Below are 6,610 nucleotides of genomic sequence, written 5' to 3' on the forward strand. Positions count from 1 at the left end.
AACACGGTAATACACATTATGAACACAGTAATACACATTATAAAGCAGGTAATACACATCAACAGGCAAAATACATTGCTCTCTTTCTGTTCCTCCGAAAATTACGTTATTTTCCGGTTTTTGGTTCTCTTCCCTGAACCGGTTAAAACCACTAATATAATATACTGTTGCAAGTACTAGCTAGCTATTACATACAGTTGAAGTCGGAAGTTTACATACACCTTAGTCAAGTACATTTAAACTCAGTTTTTCACAATTCCTGACATTTAATCCTAGCAAAGATTCCCTGTCTTAGGTCAGTTAGGATCACCACTTTATTTTAAGAATGTGAAATGTCAGAATAATAGTAGAGAGAATGATTTATTTCAGATTTTATTTCTTTCATCACATTCCCAGTGGGTCAGAAGTTTACATACACTCAATGAGTATTTTGTAGCATTGCCTTTAAATGGTTTAACTTAGGGTCAAACATTCTGGTAGCCTTCCACAAGCTACCCACAATAAGTTGAGTGAATTTTGGCCCATTCCTCCTGACAGAGCTGGTGTAACTGAGTCAGGTTTGTAGGCCTCCTTGCTCGCACATGCTTTTTCAGATCTGCCCACAAATTTTCTATAGGGTTGAGGTCAGGGCTTTGTGATGGCCAATCCAATACCTTGACTTTGTTGTCCTTTAGCAATTTTGCCACAACTGTTGTGTCCCTCTGTCCAAGTTGATTTGCTAAGTGTAATTCAAATTGTTGTCATATTACCTTAGATGTGATGCTAGAAAGTTTTGAATTTGACATTGAGCATTGAACAATGCCTTCCTCTACAGCAATGGTTCCCAAACTTTATATAGTCCCGTACCCCTTCAAACATTCAACCTCCAGCTGTGTACCCCTTCTAGCACCAGGGTCAGCGCACTCTCAAATGATGTTTTTGCCATCATTGTAAGCCTGCCACACACACACTATACAATACATTTATTAAACATAAGAATGAGTGTGAGTTTTTGTCACAACCCGGCTCGTGGGAAGTGACAAAGAGATCATATAGGACAAGGGCACAAATAATAATCTAACAATAATCAATAATTGTGCTCTTTATTTAACCATCTTACATATAAAACCTTATTTGTTCATTGACAATTGTGACTAACTCAACACAGGTTATTAAGAAGGGTGTGATTGAAAAGATGCACATAACTCTGAAATGTTGGGTTCTATTTAATTTTCATGCTAGTGAGGGCCGAGTGTCCACTCTCACATAGATACATGGTTGCAAAGGGCATCATTGTCTTAACAGCGCGATTTGCTAAGGCAGGAAACTCCGAGCGCAGCCCAATGGTGGCTTCTGATTAAATATAATTTTCACAGAACCGCCTGCTGCAATTTCGATGAGGCTCTCTTGTTCAGATATTGTTAAGTGGACTGGAGGCAGGGCATGAAAGGGATAACGAATCCAGTTGTTTGTGTCATCCGTTTCGGGAGAATACCTGCGTAATCGCTATATCACATTTGACATTGTCCTTAAGATTTAGTTCATTTGCACACACAAAATCATACAATGATGGAAAGACATGTCTGTTGTCCTTGTTAATGCAGACAGAGAAGATCTCCAACTTCTTAGTGATAGCCTCAATTTTGTCCCGCACATTAAATCTAGTTGTGGAGAGTCCTTGTAGTCCTTGATTTAGATCATTCAGGTGAGAAATAACATCACCCAGATAGGCCAGTCGTGTGAGAAACTCGTCATCATGCAAGCGGTCAGACAAGTGAAAATGATCAGAAAAGAAAACTTAAAGCTAGTCTCTCAATTAAAAAAAAACGTGTTGATACTTTTTCCCTTAATAACCAGCGAACTTCGGTATGTTGTAAAAGTGTTACATGGTCGCTGCCCATACCATTGCATAATGCAGAAAATACTCGAGTTCAGGGGCCTTGCTTTACCAAAGTTAACAATTTTCACTGTAGTGTCCAAAACGTCTTTCAAGCTGTCAGACATTCCCTTGGCAGCAAGAGCCTCTCGGTGGATGCTGCAGTGTACCCAAGTGGCGTCGAGTGCAACTGCATACACACCCATTACCACTCCACTATGTCTCCCTGTCATGGCCTTTGCGCCGTCAGTACAGATACCAACATGAGCAGCAGCTACTTTAGGCTACATATCGGACCGTTAGTGGAATTCCCGCTAGAGAGTAACGGTTAATGTGATTGGAACTTAATTCATTATTTGACTAGGCTACATGTATTTGACATTGTGTTGTTATTTCGCTGAACACTAGTTGGTTGAATTTTATTTTTGTCAGTGAAACAAGGCTACTCAGGTGAGAAAAAAACCTCACCCAAATGTATAGCCCCGTTGGAAAATATAAATATACACATATATTTTAAATTTGAATCACATTTTTATTTGGTGTACGCGTACCCCAGTTTTGGAATACCTGCTCTACAGGATTGGTGTCCCCCCCGCGGTACGGTTGAGCTAACGTGCGCTAATGTGATTAGCATGATGTTGTAAGTAACAAGAACATTTCCCAGGACATAGACATATCTGATATGGGCAAAGCTTAAATTCTTGTTAATCTAACTGCGCTGTCCAATTTACAGTAGCTATTACAGTGAAATAATACCATGCTATTGTTTGAGGAGAGTGCATAGTTATGAACTTGAAAATGTATTAATAAACCAATTAGGCACATTTGGGCAGACCTGATACAATTTTCTTTACAGAAATGCAATGGTTCATTGGGTCAGTCTAAAACTTTGCACATACACTGCTGCAATCTAGTGGCCAAAATCTAAATTGCGCCTGGGCTGGAATAATATTTTATGGCCTTTCGCTTATATTTCAAAGATGATGGTACATAAAAGGAAATAAAAAACTAAAATAAAAAATGTTTTTTCTTTGTATTATCTTTTTCCAGAGCTAATGTGTTATCCTGTTAGGGCTAGGGGGCAGTCTTTACACGGCCGGATAAAAAACGTACCCGATTTAATCTGGTTATTACTACTGCCCAGAAACTAGAATATGCATATAATTATTGGCTTTGGATAGGAAACACCCTAAAGTTTCTAAAACTGTTTGAATGGTGTCTGTGAGTATAACAGAACTCATATGGCAGGCAAAAACCTGAGAAGATTCTGTACAGGAAGTACCCTCTCTGACCATTCCTTGGGCTTCTTGGCTCTGTTTATTGAAAACTTAGGATCTTTGCTGTAACGTGACACTTCCTACGGCTCCCATAGGTTCTCAGAACCCGGGAAAAAGCTGAATGATGTAATTCCAGCCCCAGGCTGAAACACATTAGCGCCTTTGGTAAGTGCTCTATCAGAGGACCATCAGACTGAGGCGCGTGCACGGGGCGACACCATGTTTTTATTTTCTCTCTCTTTGTACTAAAACACGATTTCCCGGTCGGAATATTATCGCTTTTTTACGAGAAAAATGGCGAGTGCATAGAGGAGTTCTGTATCTATAATTCTTAAAATTCTTAAAATAATTGTTATGTTTTTTGTGAACGTTTATCGTGAGTAATTTAGTAAATTCACCGGAAGTTTGCGGGGGGTATGCTAGTTCTGAACGTCACATGCTAATGTAAAAAGCTGGTTTTTGATATAAATATGTACTTGATTGAACAAAACATGCATGTATTGTATAACATAATGTCCTAAGATTGTCATCTGATGAAGATCATCAAAGGTTAGTGCTGCATTTAGCTGTGATTTGGGTTTATGTGACATTATATGCTAGCTTGAAAAATGGGTGTCTGATTATTTCTGGCTGGGTACTCTGCTGACATAATCTAATGTTTTGCTTTCGTTGTAAAGCCTTTTTGAAATCGGACAGTGTGGTTAGATTATCGAGAGTCTTGTCTTTAAAATGGTGTAAAATAGTCATATGTTGAGAAATTGAAGTAATAGCATTTCTAAGGTATTTGAATAACGCGCCACGGGATTCCACTGGCTGTTACGTAGGTGGGACGAAATCGTCCCACTGGCCCTAGAGAAGTTAAATTCTCCTACCTTAATTTAACACTTCCACAAACTTCAAAGTGTTTCCTTTCAAATGGTATCAAGAATATGCATATCCTTGCTTCAGGGCCTGAGCTACAGGCAGTAAGATTTGGGAATGTCATTTTTGACGAAAATGGAAAAAAAGGGCATACTTTTGGCTACATACGGACCGTTAGTGGAATTCCCGCGAGAGAGTAATGGTTAATGTGATTGGATGTTAATTATTCGTTAATTATGTTAATTATTTGACTAGGCCACCTGTATTTGACATTGTGCTGTTATTTTGCTGAACACTAGAGGGTCAAATTTTATTTTTGCCAGTGTAACGAGGCTACTCAGACGAGAAAAAAACCTCACCCAAATGTATAGCCCCGTTGGAAAATATAAATGGACTGTTTGAAAATGTGAAGATTACAAAAAAACAAAAAAAAAGATTTAAAAAAGTAATGTTTGATGTGAATCATGTTTTAATTTGGCGTACCCCCAACGACATTGTGCGTACCCCTTGTGGTACGTGTACCCCAGTTTGGGGATACCTGATATAGTGGATTGGTCTGTCACTGTCACTTGTCCTGACCCTTCAAAAGGCTTGGCTAGAATGAGTCCCCTGCTCCCCCAGAGACGCTTGTGTTCCAACAGCTGCAGCTGAAGGCAGGTTGTGGGATTCCCAGTTTTATTTATGTTCTCTGTTATGGACCTGACTGTGTCTTCCTACAATCTACATCATATATGGTCATATCCTCTGGTGCACGGCTCAAATGGAAGCAGCTCTGCTGATGAAGCAATAAAGCAATGCCAAATTACCTTAGATATATTGCTGTGGAAGCTGGGATTATTTCTGACACAACCATTTCTGAACATGTCCATATTGGGCTAGAACATTATCTGTTGCCCCTGTACATTATCTGTGGCTTTGGTAAATTGGAGTTTCAAGAACAGTTCAGAAGATACCGTCTCTTTGACGAAGGGTCATAGAGCAATCCTAAATTACCTCAGGCTGCATGCATTTCTGAAACCCAGTTTTGGATCATGGCCATTGTTGGAGGTCACTGACAGGGAGTAATAATTTGGACTACAAAGTGTTTATCCGTGTAAATGTATTAGATCCTTGTAGATATTACAATTAGCCCTCCATTGACTTCACACTCTATCCTGAAAGGTGAAGACCTCATACCTATACGGTGGACCACAGAGATGTGATACAGGCAAGCACATTATTTTGACCTTATTAGTCGACCATAAGGTCCTCACATTGCTGACACCATACTATATTTACAGCGAGATATGTGACCTGGAAAATAAAACCTTAATTAGCCATTCTTGGTTGTCATGTGGATCCATGACACAGCATGACCCCGCCTCTCATATCCAGATTTAGATTTTTACTGGCTGTGACATTTGAATGTATTGAATCATGTAAATAAAATACTGACGTGAGCCAAGGCACTGGGGTGTCTCAGGCAAACTCCTGTCTGTGGTGATAAAACTACTTTGTGAGCACAGACTGAGTCGTTTAAAGCACCTTTAAAATTGATTGGATCAAGAGTTGCTATCGTCCCAAGGCAATGCCAAAATACGTCAAATATGTACAATGAATTTTATGATGATAGTTTGCTCAACTGCTTAATAATGTCTGGCAGTTAATAACAGTATATCAGGGGCCTTCAACTCCTGTTCTGGACAGCCCATCCTCATGGTGTGCAGGCTTTTATTCCACCCCAGCACTAACACAGTGGGTTCAGCTGAATCAAATTATCATAATCTAAATTTAGCCCTTAATTATTTGAAACCAGATTCAGTATGTTAGGTTGCATTTAGACAGGCAGCCCAAGTCTGAACTTTTTTTCAATCATTGGTATTTTGACCAATCAGATCAGCTCTTAAAAAGGTTGGTCAAAATACCAGTGAGGGAGTTCTATTAATGTCCACTGCATGCCCCGGGTCAAAGGGGTTAGTGTCTATTGCATTCGTTTTGGAACCAGGCTGCCTCCAGGGCGTGACCCAGGTTCACCATTAGTCCGACAGCGAAGTCGTCTCAAAACAAAAATGAATTAATTAAGAACGTGGAGTGATGAGTACGATTCTGTCTTTTTACATACAAAAGTGATTACTTTTGATAAAAAGGCTTTATCTTCCTTCCCAATGAAAACTAGTTTGAAAATTCAAACATATCTTATGGAAAAGAGACGTTGTATGTTTCTGAACTATGAATCACGTTGCCTTGTTGACAACATGACCTTTGCGGCACAGATTACTGTTAGACATGGGGCAGAGATAATTTTTTTTCTCTTTTAAGCTAATTTCCTTAAATTCTATTAATTTTTACTTAGGTGGAGAGAATTTTTTACCTTTATTTAACTCGGCAAGTCAGTTAAGAACAAATTCTTATTTACAATGACAGCCTACTGGGGAACAGTGGGTTAACTTCCTTGTTCAGGGGCAGAACAACTGAGTTTTACCTTGTCAGCTGAGGGATTCGATCCAGCTACCTTTCGATCCAGCTACTGGTCCAATGCCCTGTCCACTAGGCTACCAGTTCGACACATTTTGCCATGGGGCAGAGAATTTATTTTGCTCTTTTAAGCCAATTTCTTGCAATTCTACACATTTTGCCA

The sequence above is a fragment of the Salmo salar genome, chromosome 02 (assembly GCF_965601325.2).
Source record: "Salmo salar chromosome 02, fSalSal1, whole genome shotgun sequence".
Classification (NCBI taxonomy): Eukaryota; Metazoa; Chordata; class Actinopteri; order Salmoniformes; family Salmonidae; genus Salmo; species Salmo salar.